The sequence below is a fragment of the Pelobates fuscus genome, chromosome 3 (genome assembly GCF_036172605.1).
Source record: "Pelobates fuscus isolate aPelFus1 chromosome 3, aPelFus1.pri, whole genome shotgun sequence".
In the NCBI taxonomy this organism is placed as follows: domain Eukaryota; kingdom Metazoa; phylum Chordata; class Amphibia; order Anura; family Pelobatidae; genus Pelobates; species Pelobates fuscus.
The window spans coordinates 25,007,121-25,026,833 of NC_086319.1; positions in this window are offsets into that span (position 1 = coordinate 25,007,121).

The following is a 19,713-nucleotide window of genomic DNA, read 5'->3' on the forward strand; positions in this document are numbered from 1 at the left end:
GCTGCGGCCAGTAAACTCTTAAAACGTATTAAAATATATATGTATATATATATTGCTCACATGTATGAGGTGTGTGAAATCTCAAATATGGGAGACTGACCTAGGTCTATCAAATATAGGGGAACCTATACTAAGCGAAACCTCATATATTTAGATAAATTAGCATTATGTATATAAAAAAAATATGCTAATGGTTGTTAAATGAGGCTAAAATAGTTCTCCAATTCGTTGTAATGTGAGAGCTATCACCTCAAGGAGTTATTCAGCCAACTCGATATGAGATAGTTAAAGAATATAAAAATGACAAATACTTTATACGTAATTATTCCCTCAAGTATAAAATATGTAAAGTCTAAGATATGGGAGACTGACCCAGCTCTTTTAAATATAGTGGAACCTTTGCTAAACGACAGCTCTGATTTGTATATATATTAGCATTGTGTGTAAAAAATTAGCTAGTGGTAGTTTAAATTAAGCTAAAAATACAAGAAATACTTCTCCAATTCGTTAAAATGTGAAAGATGTCACATCAAGGAGTTATTCGGCCAACTCTACATTGGATAGTTCAGATATTGTTCAAATTTAAGTGATTTGATCTATATCCTCATTCAAACCATATTGCTTAAGTGTGTTTAGCTTAAATATCCATTTGGTTTCAGCTATAATAAGGTGTCTTTTTGGCTTAGCTGTATCAGAAATCTTACATATCACTTCTATACCCATAAGCAATATATGGAAAGGATTACAATCGTGGGCTAATTGGAAGTGGCGTGCTACAGGGGCCTTTGGTCGTTTTGTAATATCGCCAACCTGTGTTCCCTAAACCTCACCTTTAGAGGTCTCTAGGCTTGTCCAACATACTGAAGACCACAAGTACAGGTGAGTAGATAGACTAATAAAGAGAAGTTAAATTTAATCTTTTGTTGGACCATATTCGGGGATATAATACATGTGGGATTCCTGTTTAACCCCTTAAGGACACATGACATGTGTGACATGTCATGATTCCCTTTTATTCCACAAGTTTGGTCCTTAAGGGGTTAATTTAGTGTGTTTTGGGGGTGTTTTTGTGTATTTTCTGTATGGTTCCCTGTAACTGAGAGATTATTGAGTTACCAGTCTTTGACTCAATTAACTCCCAGACACAGGGATGCTTGGGAGAGGTTTGTGTTATTTTGTATGGAGACCCCATGCTGGGAGTCTGTGTATAAATTCTGTGTGTCTTGGCTGAATAAACCAGATTACTACTAGAACTATGTCTCGTCTGGTTACTGGGGAGAAGAGCGCTATAATCACACATGGTTCCAGTCTGGCTGAGAGGAGACTTTGCGGAGGTAACTAGTCAGTTACCCAGAAATCACTACAAAGATGAAACAGAAACATATATAATATCAATCAAAAAAAGTGGGTGTAGGTAGAGCCTAATATTTCCTAGTTTTCTTTGTGTTGTCAGGTTCTGTAATATAAAGTTGCTAAACAAGTATAAATCTAAGAACAACGGCTGTATTGAGTTCTCTGCCTCCTTCGATGCATATGCAAGTTGATGTGACCGAATCAAAGGTAGATTGTACTGAATAGTCAGTCTGACTCTTTAGGTCCAGTCCATGTAAAAAGATCTCAGGGTTCTCATTCGAGGGCAAAGTGAGAATTTGAGCACAATGCTAGGCCATCAATTACCACTACTAATCTGTATTTAATATCATGATCATGCTGTACTCTGGTAATTTTTAATAATTTTCTCATCTTCGGAAGACCACAGAATGGTCTTCTCGTACTAAAGGAGGCTTCCTAATCCAGAAGGTTGATATTATGCGTGAAAACTCCCCACCATCACAAAACTTCAGGGTGATGATAAATCTCTGAGTATAGGAGAGCAAGACACGGGGCTCTTCTGTTTTAAAATTCCTTGTAGCTGAATATTTATTCACTTGTAGACTACCTTCAGTGCAGCCGCATTGCAAAATAATTTGTGACATAGGCTAGATCTTAAATACTAGTTGGCTATGAGTTGGTGTCCATAAGTCTAACTTTCAACTCTTGTCCATTGTCACCATCTCCTATTGCCATTAATCCCTCCCCGAATCTCATCAAGGCTAGTTTTTCATATTAGATTGTGTAATATAGATTGTGTAATATCTCTGTTCCATTGCTGTGGAAGTGCACAATACTGTTCTCTCAAAAGTGAAGGTATCTCGCTAGCTGAGTCAACTCTGCTCTCACCTCTAAATCTACCAAACTTTTAATAAAAATATATTTTAGTGGCATTACTTCAACAATGTTTAAAAAGAGAAAAGTAAGCATGTAAACATGAATTTTCCCAGCCATACAGTTTTGTCAACTTTTGACTTTTCTTTAAACAACTGACACAATAATCAAGCTGCTTGCAATATATTACAATGAAGCAACACAAAGACAAAGCAAATTATGTTCTTGACAGATTTCTCTCTGTTCCACCATATGTGCAGGTTTTTTATGCATAACCTTTCCCTTCTAGTCTTTTCTTACTAATTGCCTATAGATGTTTTTCTCCCCTAATTACTGTTACTCAGTTGGTTTTTTATTTGAATGAAGTAAAATCCTGCAATACAAAATGATACTTTGCTGATCATGACTATGGCTTGCTTAAGAAAACACAAACAGCGTTATTTTAAATTGCCTGTTTGGTTTGGGTGTTATAGAATGTTATGTGAATAAAATACACATATGCTTGTTTAAACATAAATATTCTCTATTAATAACACTGTCACTAACCAAGTTATTCAGAAAACACTGGATTTAACATCCAAGCCCTGTACAAAATATAAGATTCACAAAGCATCAATATCAATTCAATTTGGAACTGAATGTATCCAGTAGGCAAATTATCACTTGCTAATTCACTTCCTCTTATGCAAGTGTACAATAATGTTAAGTACTATTTATCTGCTAACAGCCAGCGGACAACTAATTAACCCCCGCCCTCCCCCCAGCGGTGTAAGGTGAGATTATGTGGCAGCATGATGCTTCCATTAAAAAAGTTAAAAAAATAAAATATCAAAAAAATAAATAACCCCAGACCCTACCCATAGCACCATGTGAGAGACTTTAAAATAAATAATGGCAGGTGACAGATCACTATACACCCACTCTGCCCCCACCATTGGCCAGTGGGTAAGGGCTGTTTAATGAAAGAAAAGAGGGTACACCCTAATGCAGCCATGACCATCCTACCACCCTGGGTGGCCAGGGATTCTCAATCATACTCCATTAAAGCAATATCTCATTAAAACTGAATAATAATAATAATAATAATAATAAGGCAGACTAATAAAATGAATGTCTGTAAAAATAAAATGTACATATATTTACCATCAGTCTTCTTTCTTCTAACTCATATTTTTTCTTCGCAAAAAAATATGAAAAAATAAATAAAAAACACAACACAATAAAATGAATCCATCTGTGCCCTGTAAACCTTTATAACGGCTTTTCCATATTACGTATATCACAGGATTGTGGGTATTATGGTATTAGACATGGGGAAAAAAGGAAAACTTGGCTTCTCACTCTTATAAAGGACTATTTAGGTCACAAATGAGAACAGGTAGGGGCAAGAGCTTCATATGACTCAGTACCAATAAAAGAAGATTAATTAGCCTATAAGTTGCAGAAACTGAGATACCCACTATATAGTGGTTTCAGTAAAAGATACCGGAATGCATTCAGATAGTGGGGGGGTATGGAAGGCAATTAAACTTGGGAGAAAACTCTCGATAGTCAGCTGCTAAGATAAAGTAACAGTTATATCAGAGAACTGTGCTCCTTAGAGCATATCACATTATTATTATTATGTTATTATTTATATAGCGCCATCAAATTCCGCAGCGCTTTACAATGGGTGGACGAACAGACATGTAGTTGTAACCAGACAAGATGGACACACAGGAACAGATGCTCAATGAGTTTACATGCTAGAGGGAGTGGGGTAAAATGACACAAAAAGGTAAGGATAGTATTAGACCAGTGACAGTTGCAGAAGAGGAATCAGTCAGGAGCTATTAACAGGCTAATTGATACACTTTTATGAAGAAGTGGGTTTTTAACAATTTTTTGAAGGAGTGGAGACTGGGTGAGCATCTAACGGAGGAGGGAAGTGAGTTCCACAGGAATGGTGCAGCCCTCGAGATATCTTGAAGGCGGGCATCAGAGGTGGGAGTACGGACAGAAGATAGACGTAAGTCTTCAGCAGATCGTTAGGGCCTAGACGGACATACTTGTGTATAAGGGAGGATAGATAGGTGGGAGCAGCATTATGTAGCAATTTGAAAGCAAGAACCAGAATTTTCAATTCAGCTCTATATTTTATAGGAAGCCAATGTAGGGACTGACAGAAGGGTGAGGCATGGGAGGTACGGGCGGACAGGATGATGAGCCTCGCTGCCGCATTCATTATGGACTGTAACGGCGCAAGTTGGGAGCACATAAGACCACTGAGAAGTGGATTACAGTAGTCAAGGTGAGAAAGGACAGTGGAATGGACCAACATCTTAGTCGCATCTGGTGTTGAGTAGGGGTGGATGCAAGCAATGTTTTTGAGATGGAAATGACAGGATTTGGCAATAGATTGAACATGAGGCTTGAAGGAGAGGTCGGGGTCAAAGAGAACACCTAGGCAGCGAGCCTGCGTGGTGGAGCTAATGGTAGCACCGTTGACTTGGAGGGAGGCAGATACAGGAGTAACAACACTTGAGGGAGGAAAGACCAGAATTTCAGTTTTGGTCAAGTTTAGTTTAAGGAAGTGGGCAGCCATCCAGTTAGAAATAGCAGAGAGGCAGTCAGAGACACTAGTCAAGAGGGATGGGGAGAGATCAGGAGAGGACAGGTAGATTTGCGTGTCATCTGCATAGAAATGATATTGGAAGCCAAAGGAGCTAATGAGTTTATCAAGGGAAGCAGTATAAATAGAGAACAGTAGGGGACCAAGGACTGAACCTTGGGGGACACCAACAGAGAGGAATTGGGGAGAAGAAGCAGAGCCAGAGAAAGAAACACTGAAAGAGTGCTGGGAGAGGTAGGAGGAGCACCAGGAGAGAGAAATATCTTGTAGACCGATATTGCGGAGGATGAGAAGAAGCTGTTGATGATCAACAGTGTCAAAAGCCGCAGACAGGTCAAACAGAATTAGGATAGAGTAGTGACCATGAGATTTTGCAGTGAGTAGATCATTGGATACTTTGGTCAGTGCCGTTTCCACAGAGTGCTTAGCGTGGAAACCAGACTGAAGCGGGTCTAGCAGAGAGTTGGACTTGAGGAAGTCTGTCAATCTCGCATACACAACTCTTTTAAGGATCTTGGATGCAAAAGGCAGTAGCGAGATAGGACGATAGTTGGATGGGTAGTTAGGGTCAAGATTGGGCTTCTTTAGAATTGGGGTTACAGTTGCATGTTTGAAGGGCAATGGAAATATACCATAGGAGAGAAAGGGATTGAGAATTTTAGTGAGAGGTGGAGAAAGAGAGGAAGACAGAGTACGGATGAGATGCGAGGGAATTGGATCTAGAGAGCAGGTGGTGGGGGGGGGACTGGAGCAGAGCAGAAACCTCTTCCAATGTAGCGGGTGCAAATGAACATAGAACAGCAGAGGGAGTAAAGTTAGGGGAAGTATTGTAAAGGGAAGAAGAAAGATGATAGATCTCTTCTCTGATTGTAGAGATCTTGTCAGTGAAGTGAGTTGCAAAGTCTGAGGCGGTCAAGTTAGTAGGTGGAGGAGGAACAGCAGGGCAAAGAAGAGAGTTAAATGTGTGAAATAGTCGTTTGGGTTCGCGGGAGAGTGTGGTTATGAGGGTATTGAAGTAATTAACTTTTGCAGAGGAAAGAGCCAAACTGTATGAGCTTAGCATAAATTTATAGTGGAGAAAGTCAGATGCACAGTGAGGCTTTCTCCAACAGCGTTCAGCAGTTCTGGCATATGGCATATGAAATGGTGAGAATGGTGCATATGGCACATGGCATATGAAATGGTGAGAAAAGGCAAAAGAAAACCAATAAACACAAACTAACAACTTTTAAAGTTCCATAGACATGGGTAATTAACAAACATTGGGGCATACCCCATCTGTACGGCACCTTGTGAAGAATAAGTTCTTTAGTTAAGGACCGTAAGGACCTCTGCCAGTACATGGTTGCGGATCGCCCCTATGAAGGCCAATCTGTCCTGGCTGTGCTGGAATTGGATTAGAATGTCCCTGTTTGCCTCAGGATCACCTGTAGTTGGCTTAGGAATACTGTACCATCCATCCAGCAGCATGGATTTGGTTTGCTTAGTTGAGTAGAGAGTGGTAAGTAGCCTGCAAAACAGGTGAGGAATCTGCAGCCCCTATGGATTCAGGTAGGCCGTGCAGCTCTACATTCTTCCAGTATCTCCTATATTCCATGTTTTCCATGCTCTCTTGTGTTTGGGGTTGTGAGCACTGCAGGATCTGCAACTGCTGCTCCAGGTGTGATATTAAGCTCCACATTGTGAAGGTGTGCAGGCACCCCACTAATCTTCACTTGGTACTAGCGAATGTAAACCGTGATGTTTCAGCAGAGCTCATCTAGGAGGCCCAGTCTCTCTTCCCGGAAAGCTTGGGAGGTGAGATAACAGAGCTGCCTTCTAACTACATCGCTGTTTTTCTGGTCTCCACCAAGGATTCTTTGCTCAATGCCCATGAGGGCCCATATGACAGCGATGCCACCACAGGCCTCTTGGAATTCTGCAGCCTCCACGTCAGATTGCCTATATTAGCAGTGTTTGGGGGTCTCACTACCTTATACCTTTTGCTTCAGCGCTCCATGACGGGAGAAGCAAAACAGCAGTTGATATGCACAAAAAAGGTGAGAAAATTTTACTTTTTGCCAAAAATGTGTATAAATTTGCTGTCAGTATGGCCGCCAGCTCTGCCCCCAAATTATTATTAATTTTAAGTAGTTAATATTATGTATTTTATTAATTTAATACACATTTTGTATATTTTTATTTCTTGCAGTACACATTCTAAACTAGAAATAGGATTAAAATTTAAATAATATAAAATTCATTTAAAATTATAAAATCTGTTATATTGATTTATAAAATTGTGTTACACTACTCAACATGCAAAACAGTGTATAATGAAACATTTATAATATTAATATAAAATAACAATTTTGTTAAATACAGTCCACTACCTCTGTTATTATTTTTGCTTTAGTTTTTTTTTTTTTTGTGTTCTAAAGATTTTTAGAGTTGCCAGTTCTCCCCTAGTCCAACAAAGGTCACTCCAGTCATATTTTCTGCTTATTTCATAGAACTGACAAAGATACATTTGTTGCTAATATTTTTATTACATTCCCCAATTGATTAAAATGAATGCTTCTGGAGAAACTTTTGAAGTAACTTGCACAATTTTACCTTTTCATTTTTACTATCAATTTCCAAATTTACACAAAAAAACTCAATAAAAATAATGTTGCTGTGTATTTTCATGACATTTAGCATGTTTACAAAAGTATGAACTTGGAGTTTGTCTCTCAAAATATGTTATTATTTTATGGATTATTTAAACTACTTTGGTTCCCCTTCCTAACTGAACATTCCCTTTCTCAACATTTTTCTTTTTCTTACTTCCACTCCTCATCCTGTTTTCTTCAATTTATTTAAAGTATGACACTGTCTTTTGCAAATTATTTTCATAGAAACATAGAAACATAGAATGTGACGGCAGATAAGAACCATTCGGCTCATCTAGTCTGCCCAGTTTTCTAAATACTTTCATTAGTCCCTGGCCTTATCTTATAGTTAGGATAGCCTTATGCCTATCCCACGCATGCTTAAACTCCTTTACTGTGTTAACCTCTACCACTTCAGCTGGAAGGCTATTCCATGCATCCACTACCCTCTCAGTAAAGTAATACTTCCTGATATTATTTTTAAACCTTTGTCCCTCTAATTTAAGACTATGTCCTCTTGTTGTGGTAACAACTTTAACTTTCCTCCAATAATTATTTTTTTTCTTTTTAACATGGCAAACTCTCGTAAATTGAGCGGAATGTTTCTATTCCATCACTTCATTTGAAAAGTATGCCTTGACAGTGCATAGACTGAAATGGATTGGCAAGTTTGACTATATTAACCCCTTAAGGACACAACTTCTGGAATAAAAGGGAATCATGACGGAATATTTCCACAACCAGTCAATCTACAACTTCAAATTATGCATGTCCTGTGTATCTTATGTAAAACACTGTATAAAGCAACTATATCTATATTCATATGCTAAAATATACCAAATAATAAATTATGCTAATTATTACATAATAAGAAATTGGCGTTATCTGCTTTTTGCTTCTCTTCAATTTACACCAGTGAATAAAAAAAATTAAAAAACACCTTTAACTTGTCTTAACTTTTTCCAGATATGTTCTGTTTTCTTTAAAAATATATTAACGATATAAAAACATTGTTCCGTTTCTGCCCTTCTCTGTCTGCTTTCTATGTGCTGACGTCCAGGGGCAAAGGACAGAGCATATAACAATTACTCACAGGAAGCCAAGATGGAGGAACCCAGTTGCAGGATAAAGTGGTATGGAATTCTAGTTAAGTTGAGTTTTCACACCTCACAAGTATTTATTTGTTACATATTGTTATACATAAAAAAAAAAAACCCATTAGAAAGTGATGATTACCCTTTAACCCCTTAAGGACCAAACTTCTGGAATAAAAGGGAATCGTGACATGTCACACATGTCATGTGTCCTTAAGGGGTTAAATATTTATATTCATGAGATAAGCACCTTCGTTAGTTTGCTATCCCGTTATTCATGGTGGAGGATTGATAGTTCACCTTATTGTTTGTATATAATGGCCATGATATAAGCAAGGTAATGTGGTCTACTTTTATAAATTTTCAACTTTAATACACTTTAAAATAAAGACCTTTGTTTTCAGAATATGCATTGTTTGTATTTCTCCCCTATAAAGGTTAATTTGATACATTTTATCGTACTTATTTAGTTTTTGATAAACATACCTTATTCCTTAACAGAGTTGTGTACATGAACGTACGTATTTAATTACATTTATTATAGTATACAAGCAAATTACTGAGTGATAATTGAGAAGTTCTTTAAAACAAAACATGCTATCACCTCTTCCCTAACTGTTAGAATACTACGAGGTCACATACAAGGACATAAACAGTTTCAAGTTGCCTTCTAAAAAAAAACTTTAATACTGTCCTGTTTTGGGTGAACCTTTTTCATTTCCACTTCAGTAACGTGATGTGACAGATACACCCTTATGTGACATATCACAGTGTAACTCCTCAACCAGGAAATGTAAAAGGACAACAGTTCCAAACTGCTCTAGGGGATAGGGAAGCAATTATAAATATTTTCCAAAATGAAAAGACAAAAAAAAAAAACTCCAATTCCATTAATGTGAACTATTGCAGGGTTTCTATTTTTTTTTTTATAACTAGGGACCGATTTACATGTATTTTATTTTATATAAATAATATATTCCATTTTTCTTTTAAATACATCCATTTCTACATTTCTTATTGTGTTGTAAATATAGTTTAAAACATAAGAGTTAGCATTAGAAGACTTACGTGAATAAAAGCTTGTGTTATTTATTTAGGTTTTCATCAAGAAATTGGTATTTGTATCATTATGTGGAATAAAACATGGTTAATCTTAAATATAGAGAGATGGATTTGAGATAAATAAGTCAGCAATTTTAGGATGAAACTTCTAAATATTGTAGATGAAGGGTTAGAATTGCCAGTAGGCAGTTGCCTAAAGAGACCTTTCTGTCAAGATCCTACAATGTTTTTTATTTTTATTTTTATTTTCTGTCGTGTATGTTGTGTCATGCTCCTTAACTTCATTCTTATGTCCAGTACATGTTCACACAGTGTACTCTGCACTCATACCTTGCACTTTGCACTTACAACCTGAACTCACACCTACACTTTGCACTTAAAACCTGAACAAAGCCTACATACAGCATTTACACCCTATTTCCAGCATACAGACTCCACACACACCATTCACACCCTGCAACCACACTCTACAATCACATCTTGCATGCACACAACCTTGAAATCTTGTACACCACATTCACATCTGACATTCCACATCTGTACCCCTACTACAGTAATCACATATTACATACAGCATTTATTCACAATATTAAAACACTATCACTATATTCACATTCGGCCTATGACATTTGTTTGGGGGTAGAGGGTAGTAGAAAATGACATGCCTACCTAATTGGTATAAGTCAAGTTCTGTCCAGTGCTAAAATGTACATCTTATATGTTAGCTCCTATAGCAATGTTTGATATATTATTCTATTAAAGCATTAACATTCTCCTCTTCTTTTTGCCATTTAAAAGGATGACAGTCATTCTTTCACCTTGTTTTTGTCTCATCCTGTGAGCTTGAATACATGTTAAGTAGCTCTTCTCTGTAATATAAAATTTTTTCTCTTCTAATTAGTTTTACATTTAAGCATGTTTCCTTCAGCACTTGAGAAATACCCATGTGTGTCGAACTATTTTATGATTTGGTCATCAAACTGAACTCGGTACGCTGAGTACATGAGACCAACTATAAAACTTTCAATGAATGTAGACAACATGCAAAATGGTCATTTGGCATTTAGAATATACTTGTATTAAGGCAAAAACATTACAGTGGTCTATAACCAAAGTAAGTGGAGCACAGATATGTAATTAAACTTCATAAAACATCTGACATGTCATTTTTAAATGACCTAACTCTGATATAACTGTAATTTTATCTTAGCAGCTGACTATCGAGAGTTTTCTCCGAAGTTTAATTGCCTCCCATACCCACCCACTATCTGAATGCATTCCAGTATCTTTTACTGAAATCACTATGTAGTGGGTATGCCAGTTTCTGCAACTTATAGGCTAATTACTCTTCATTAGTGATGTCCCGAACAGTTTGCCGGGGTACAGGGTCAAAGTTTACTCAATGATGACGAATAGGGGGCGGACCGAATATCGCGCTATGTTCGCTGGCGAACGGTTCCCGGTGAACTGTTCGGGACATCACTACTCTTCATTTATTGGTAGTGAGTCATATGAAGCTCTTGCCCCTACCTGTTCTCATTTGTGACCGAAATAGTCTTTATAAGATTTCCAGGGTACAACAAGAAATAGAATTCCACAGGCATCACCATGTAGGGTGAAGGCAAAAAAATATATTTATTTGAGTTCAAAAAGGACAAAAAAAAAGATACAAGGTTTTGGCCTAAGGCCTTTTTTGAACTTTTTGATCTCCAGTAAATATATTTTTTATGTTGTAAAGGTTTTACGTTGTTTCTTTTTTGTCTTTTTTGAGCTCCAATAAATATATTTTTTATGTTGAAAAGGTTTTACGTTGTTTCTTTTTTGTCCTTTTTGAACTCCAATAAATATATTTTCTACATTGTGAAACCTGTAGAATTATATTTATCGTTGTTCCTGGTGAGCTGCGGAGCTCCCTCCACAGAACTCCCGTGGAAACGTACTTGTGTGCAGCACTTCATGCATTGATTTCCAGGGTACAAATAGAGAAACACGATTAAAAAAAAACTATATAATTTGTAAATGAATGAACAATGCTGGTATCTCTTTCCAAATCAAATTTGGAAAGAATATATACATTATTATTCTTGGTGTGTTTTACCATCTCATGGAACTTGCTGTGTATGTAATGAACTTGTCACAACACTGTGGAAGTATAGTAGTCCTATGTTTTGAAAAGAACAAACAAATGTTGATATTTCAGGATCCCTGAGCTTATCACTATTAGGCATTTTTCCCTGTAACAGTGTACCATGAAGGGGAACACTGTGTGTGAGATGTCAGACGAAAATCTAACAGAAAGAATTGTGCTGGGACGATGTATCACCAGTTCTTAGAAATGACTGGAATTAATGTGAAAACCTTCAAGGAGTAAAATGGAACACAACAAAATCAGAAATATGGGTGATAATAACTTAAATAAGCAGAGCCACCGGAGGAGTGACTAGATAGCATAATCAGATTAATAATTCAAAGCTTAAAAATCGGTAATTTGATTTTCAGATAATCTGCATAAAGTAGATCTCTTTAACAGGAATGCAGCAACAGAATGGATGCAAAACGTCCAGAGGAAAGCTTGTTACCTGAATTAAACCTAAACCAGATATAATGCATGAATTAAAAGTGACGCAAAACAACATATAAATGTTGGTTATTTTTAATTACCATAGGATTACCAAAAATGATTTATAGTTGTGGGAGACTGAACGAGAGACTTTCTTGCATATAAAGCTTCTGATAGCTACATAAATTCTCAGGAATGGGTTTGCATATTGGCATATGTGTATGTTATTCACGACTCAAGAGGCTCTCTTTGTAGCTGATATACAGAAATAATCTAAAAAAGGTCTGTGATTAGGGATCCACAATCAGAGAAAAAGAGTGTTATTTATGGATGCAATAATGTTAATGCAGAAATACATCAAACAGGTGTAACAAAAGAATCTTAGGATAAAATAAATAAAACCCTAATACATAATGGAAAAAAGAAAAATAAACAAATACAACAGGATCTCTAATTGGTGTGTACAAGAGGTATATGTATATCCTTTGATTTTTCACGTAATAGAGACCAGACCAATCTTGTGCATTTTGTTATCTTTTGCTCTATGACCGAAGTCATACTCTTAAAACTGTGTTTCAGAGACTCTATCAGGCTTTCTTTTGAAATAATACTTACTGACATAACAAAAACAATGTAAAACATCAAAACGATAAATATTTTTAAACATTTCTTGTAATGTTAACACCGAGACAATGACAAGTAGATACAATAATTTGTTTTGTGTTTTGAAGTACTCATTTACACATGATTTACCTCTATATTGTTTCAGTAAGACTGTGCATGTAGTATCAGTTACAGAACTCTAAAAAGCCAAAAATAAAATTTAGTAAATGTAGTTACCCATAGCAGTTTACCGAGGGGCTGTAAGTTTATTGTAAATTTTATTCAGCAAGTTAATTTCCCATCACATCAATATTTGAGGTATTTTTGTATTTCTCCTCTCACACGTTGATTTTGAGAAAGAAAGGAAAGAAAGAAAGAAAAAAGAAAGAAAGAAAGAAAGATAAAAGAAAGACCATTTGAAAATTCGGATGCTTATGAGTGTCCAAAGTGCCGAAGGTTCTGAAGTGACGAAGTTTTGAAGTGACGAAGTTCGGTAGTTCGAAAGTGCCCAAGCTCCGAAGCGCTGAAGTGATTCGGATTTATTAAAAGTGGCAAAACAATAGAGAGGTAGGGAAAATTACGTGAATGATGACGTGAGTCTTGATCAATAAGCTAATTACTTTTGTTTAATGTAATTCTTGCTTGCCCAGTCGGTTTCACTATTTCCTGACCATTGAAATGAGCAAATGTTTGTGATTGATGTTAGAGGACAACCAATTAATGATGATTTTGTTACTGCCACTTGGCCAATGAAGGCACACAGAGTCATTGAGGTGGGATAGTATATAAATCAAGCTGCCAGAGTGTTGGCTTGCATTCATGTGACCAGACTAGTTGTGATAGCACAAGAGACTGTGATAGATAAATTGCATTACTTTTATTGTACTTTACTTGTTGCAAACTTGGGGAGCCACATTGCTTTTAAATGTGTGTTCTGCATGTTGTTTCTTTTTTTTAAGGTGGGAGGTTGAGAGAGTGTGTGGCTGTGCAAGCCAGGTAGTCTGATTGCCAGGGTGTCTCTCTGCTGCACTGTGACTTTACTGCAGTGATTAATTTTGTGTTTTTTAGTTTTCTGTGATTTAACTTAAATAAAAATGTAATAAAACCAAAGAAACCATAATGGATCATCCACGTCCTCCTCACACTCTCACTTGCTTGTTCACACACAAATTGCTTTCTCTCTGCTCTCACACTCTGCTCACTCTCTGCTCTCACTCTCTGCTCACTCTCTGCTCCTAAACTCTCCACAAAGATGGTGTCACAGGGGTGGGATTATATAGTGTGCAGAAGTGTTGCATGCTGGTAGTGCTCTCTGATTGGCTGCACTATTCGTGCAGTGAAAATATAATTGTGTAAATTGTATATATGCTAAACTAACACTACTAATTATTAACTAAACCCAGACCACATCTTTATGATTAAGTGGTCTGGTTGCTGCTGTGGTCCACTATGCAATGTAAAACAAGTTTTTTTAAAGAAAAAAAACACACAAATGTTTATTTTTCAAAACGAACTGCCGAATGCCTTAAACAAATGACATGCAGAATGCCATATGCCCAAAATGAATGCCCGAATGCCAAATGTCCGAACCAAATGCCATTCGGCAGTTCCGAAGTGCCGAACCGTACTGAATGCCATTGGTCTGAATTGCCGAAGCAGACACATTTTTTACTTACCCGAATTTCCAAACTGAACCTAACCGCCCATGCACATCCCTAGCATAGATGTATTTGAAAGTCACGGTGTAAGTGGGAAAAAAATAGACAAATAAAAATGGCCAAACACCTTTCTTACAGGTTTTATGTAAGAAGCTTAACTCTTTCGGGAAACATATCTCACATGGATTTCTTTATTTTTATTTGGCTATATGGCTTAAAAATTTACATTCCCTGATAAATTCCTGATCACTTTTGCATAGCCCTAAATAATTTTTAAGTCAACATTTATTTTTTTTAAACAATATAATAAAATCACTGAATACAAAAATAATGGTATCCAAAATGTAAAAAAAAATTATAAAACATAAAAACAAAAATAAAAAATCTTGATAGCCAAGGCTATACATTTCTCATCAATTTTAGATAAAACTAGTTTATTGACTGACAATATAATGATCAACTCAAACAATATTTATTTTGCCCGATACAGTTCAGTGAGTTGAGAATGCTAGTGGAGATAGTATTTTAAATTATATAAATATACACAAAATCACTCATCACTATATCAAGCACTGAAAATGTCAAGTAGTTTGATCACATTTATCAATAATGAATGTAAATACTCTCTACGCACTAAATTAACTATATAAATGGAGCTTTAATTAGAGGAAATATGTCTTCAATTAGTAAAACAGCAGTAATCATTATCAAATGAACTTTATTTTACATTAGGGATAGCATAATGTTCTGCTTTATTTCTCCTTTAAAATTCTGCTAAATGAAAAAGAGAAAAAAAGACCATGTAAATCAATTGAGGCAATAAAAAGCAGATGTATAATGTCTTAATTGTAGTCTCATGTCATCCAAATTGCATTTATTGGCCAGGAACACATTTTGTTTTTAAGTTAAAAAAAATGTAAAAAAAATCAAAGTATAATTCAATAACAAAAATGAAAAGCTTAAAGAGCAACCAAACTGTTCGTGTAAACTAATATAGAGAAAAAAATCTATAGTGTGAAACTTACATAGCTTTTACTCCTATTATACAGGACTTCAATCTACCTGTATTATATCTGCTCTTCTATACACACTAAATCCCCCCACTGTATTCACAAACTCATACAACCAATAGAAAACATACGTTAATAAACGCATCACACATATACTTTCAAACCACAGACAGCATACATATGAATTTGTCATATGTAGAAACACGATCAAGGACGAAAAGCAATAAAATACACTTGGGGATTTGTTTAATTACAAAATGAAATTTATTTGAATTTCAGCTGATCTGGTGATTGCACAAATTCCCAAATTGTGAGGCGAAATATAGCAGAAGCCCCTCTCACAAAACTCTATTATCTCATGCCCTTCTAGAACAACTACTCTGTCCTCTTATGTACCCTAGATTGTGGGTAGGCAACCTTCGGCACTGTTGTGGTCTATATATCCCCTAATGGTTTGTCAGCATTATGACCATAAGAGCAGAATGGGAGATGTAGTCCACAACATATGAAGGTTTACTCCTATCACTGCCCTTCCTGTCCGACAAAACAAACGCCAACCCTGTACTGCAAAATAGATACATTATATTTAAATTATGAAAGTATTTTGCAGTAGACTGATTATCCTATTATTGTGCTCTTTTTGTTTTATCTGATTTGTTTTTCTGAATCTTTTTTGGTGGACAAAGTTTGGTTGAGCTGAACCGCCATATGGCTGTAATTTAGCCATCTTAACATTTTTTAATTATTTTCAGATGAAGTGGCTTGACCGAAATTTTTTTTCACAGTGCAAGAGTCTACAATAAAATACATTTTGTATTATTCCCCTCCCCTTTCTGATGCATTTTATCTTCTGTCAGACTTTGCAAAAGGAATGCCCGTCCTTCTACTGCTCCCTCTTAATTAGTTAGTTATAGTATGAACTTCCAGTTGATGCCTTGTTCATACTGTGAATTTGCTACCGTGCAATCCACCACGAATCACGCACTTCATGTTTCTTCCAACATCTGCGTGTCCAAATTTCCAGGTCTAAGTCTGCTTGCACGCATTTCATTGTTGAAACACATACAGCCATCTGTATTCAGTGTGTTTCACCCATGGAACATGCTCAGTAAGCTTTATTTGTATTTCTCGAAAACATATTTAGAGACAAAAATTAGAAGCCAATCACTATAAATTCAACAATATGTGTATCCAGAATCACAGAACTAAACAAAAATCTAAACAAAAAACAAATAAATAAAATAAAATATGATAGCACAAATATTATAAATAATATAAATACATAAAAAAATTGTTTGGGGAAAAAATGTTTAATAAATGAACAAATACTAGTAGGTAAAAAATAAAAAAGACATAGCATTTTGAATATTTTATATGAGGTTATGTAAATCCAAAAGTGTTTCTGTTCTCATTTACCTAATAGATATAGAGCAAAGCCATGAAATTTAGGCTGAGTGACATCACAGCACAAACAAAATCATATCCCTTCACAGTGCAGGTACAAATTAAATTTTAACACTTCAATGTGGTGGTTAATGTCATGGTCTCTTCTGTTGCTGTGCGGTGGTGGTTGTGTTATCAGTGAAAATGTAAAATACCTGTAGAGTGGAAGATTGTGGTTTTGCTGCTGCCAGGGTGATGAATTTTACAGCATCACAGTCAATGTATTATGTCTACAATATCTTATAAGCCATGTGCGATAGGCTTCCTAGTTGGCTCTATATGTCTGCTGGACACCTTGATTCATGTCTTGATAGATCTTCACAAAACAAATTAGCCATAGTCACTTCTATACACACCCCAAAAAAACTATTTTCTACCATCTACTTCACTAATGTCAACTCTATTGACTACAGTATATTCCGGGCAGCCAGGATCCACTGTCCCTGAAATCGTGCTGGTCTTCCAGTGGAGGGGTTCTGTCAGTCCCCTTCCTATGATCCATAGTAGCTGCCTTTGTTTTTTTACCTCATATCTTTTTTATATGACCTTGATGTCATGCTCAGTGTGTATAAAGTTGGACTGGGCATTGGCATAACCCAAGAATACCCCCCCAGTATAGGCAAAGCCCTGAGATGCCTAATTCTCTTTTCCTGAGTAAAAACAAAACTTTCATGCTCACATCACCTGACCGCCTAAAGTATCAATAAACCCTACATACTTTGAGGAAAAGATAATGGATACCCTTTTATATCTAAAAGAGTTTGTTACCTCAATATTTCATAAACTATACATGAAGACAGTGATGTTTTATCCAAAATTCATGTTGCAGATTTGTTTTTTTTTAAATAAATATTACTGTATAATTTTAAACAAACTTTATTTTATCCAATTATATTCAATTTCATTTAGTATTGAACGTATTAATGTTAAAAAAAAAAATCATACATTTTTTTATAATTATTATTATGACTTTACAAAAACTTAAATTCTGGTCTGGGTTTTAAGCATGATTTACACAGTTAAATTGTGATCTGTTGTTAACAGTACTGTATATTCAATGAACCCCTGCATAATAAGTATGAATAATGTGGGTATAATCAGTGGGCTTATACACCAGCCAGGTTTTTTTTTTTAGAAGATGCCAATAAAAATTGGGAGCATGCATAGCTCCCAATTACTAAGACAATAGTTTAAAACCTCTTGATTTACTTTCATATATTCTTTACTTGACCCTCTGCACACATATTCCCATCCTCGATTCAAACTGAACTCATACAATATGCATGTGTATCTGCTGCATAGCCAAATAAACAAAAAAAAAATAATAATACAAACAACCAGTAGAACTGATTGCCACATGTATTGCAACATAGACAACATACAAAGCAGTTAGTTAGCCACACGAGTATTAAAATCCGGAATATAGAACAAACATATTATACCAGTGTATGTCAGTTATCAAGGTGAAGAAAACAAGAGTGTGTAGAGTGTCACCCTGGGAAATCGATATGGAAATATGTGTTCTCATTACAGTGTGATTATTTGCATATGTATATTCCAGCACTGCATATTACTGGGTAAAAGATACGGTACAAACAAATGATCCAGATTTATTGGAGCAATAATCTAGAATCATGCAGTAATTATAATTCATAATTCATTGTAAGTACTGGCACCGTGACATGCCTAAGCAAACAATATCATAAAATAATGCTGCCTGCCATGTCTAATCAAGCAATATAATAAAATAACAGGTATGTTAAAAGTTTATGAATAGATATTTACATTATTATGTAGTTGCATATTATAGTCTTCTTTATATTTCTTAGATCGTTCACTTCCAAAAGCATACTATAACATTCACCATGGAGATAAATACATTTCTCTTACATTCTGTCCTTCTCTATTTCTTCAGAGGGACTGTCCTGCTTCTCTCGAGAAGAGACGTTTTCCTCCCACACTCTACAGCAACCGTTGTAGGTGAAGTTTCATTGCTGAATACTAGTAGATAAGGAAGGGGGGAAATAGTGGTCTGGGTATACCGAGTTTGCTGAACAGGGATTCTTTGATGGCTGTAAAAAAAAGCATTTGCCTGTAAGCATATATTAGTTTTAGATTCTGGTTGTATATTTATGAAACATAATCCCCCGTAAATGCAATTGGGCTCTTTACAAACACCCACAAACAAGCTATTTGTCTACACATTTATCACACATGTTTATTTGATAAAGATAGTTATTCTGTTTATATGCTCATTTTTAAGGCCATGGATGAAATAATGCCAGATAAAAGATGCAATATACTATAAAACATTTAATTCATTTATTTATCTAAAGCAAATTCACAAAATTAAAAAAAAAGAATGAATCCTTGTGGTTTAATCCAAAATACATGTGCCAGCTTTTTACCCCCTTTGTATTTCTTATGCTAATTTTCTACTAATGTTGGTAATGAAAAATTAAAGGGATACTATAGGCACAACTTTAGCTTAATGAAGCAGTTTTGGTGTATAGACCGTGCCCCGTCAGTCTCACTGTTCAATTCTCTGCCATTTAGAAGTTAAACCATTTTGCTAATACAGCCCTAGTCACACCTCCCTACATAAACGGAAAATGAACCTACTGACCCAACAGGTCCAAAAGCTCTGTTACTGGGACCCCTGAACAAACCAAACAGAACATACAGTTCTCAATAAAGCTAACGCACAATTCTTTATTTAGGGGGGGACAAGGACTAGCCTTTCTTGACATGTCCTTAAAGATGACACTGTTGCACATAGAAGGCTTATCAACAAACTACAATCTTTGAGTTTGGATTCCAATATTGTTGAATGG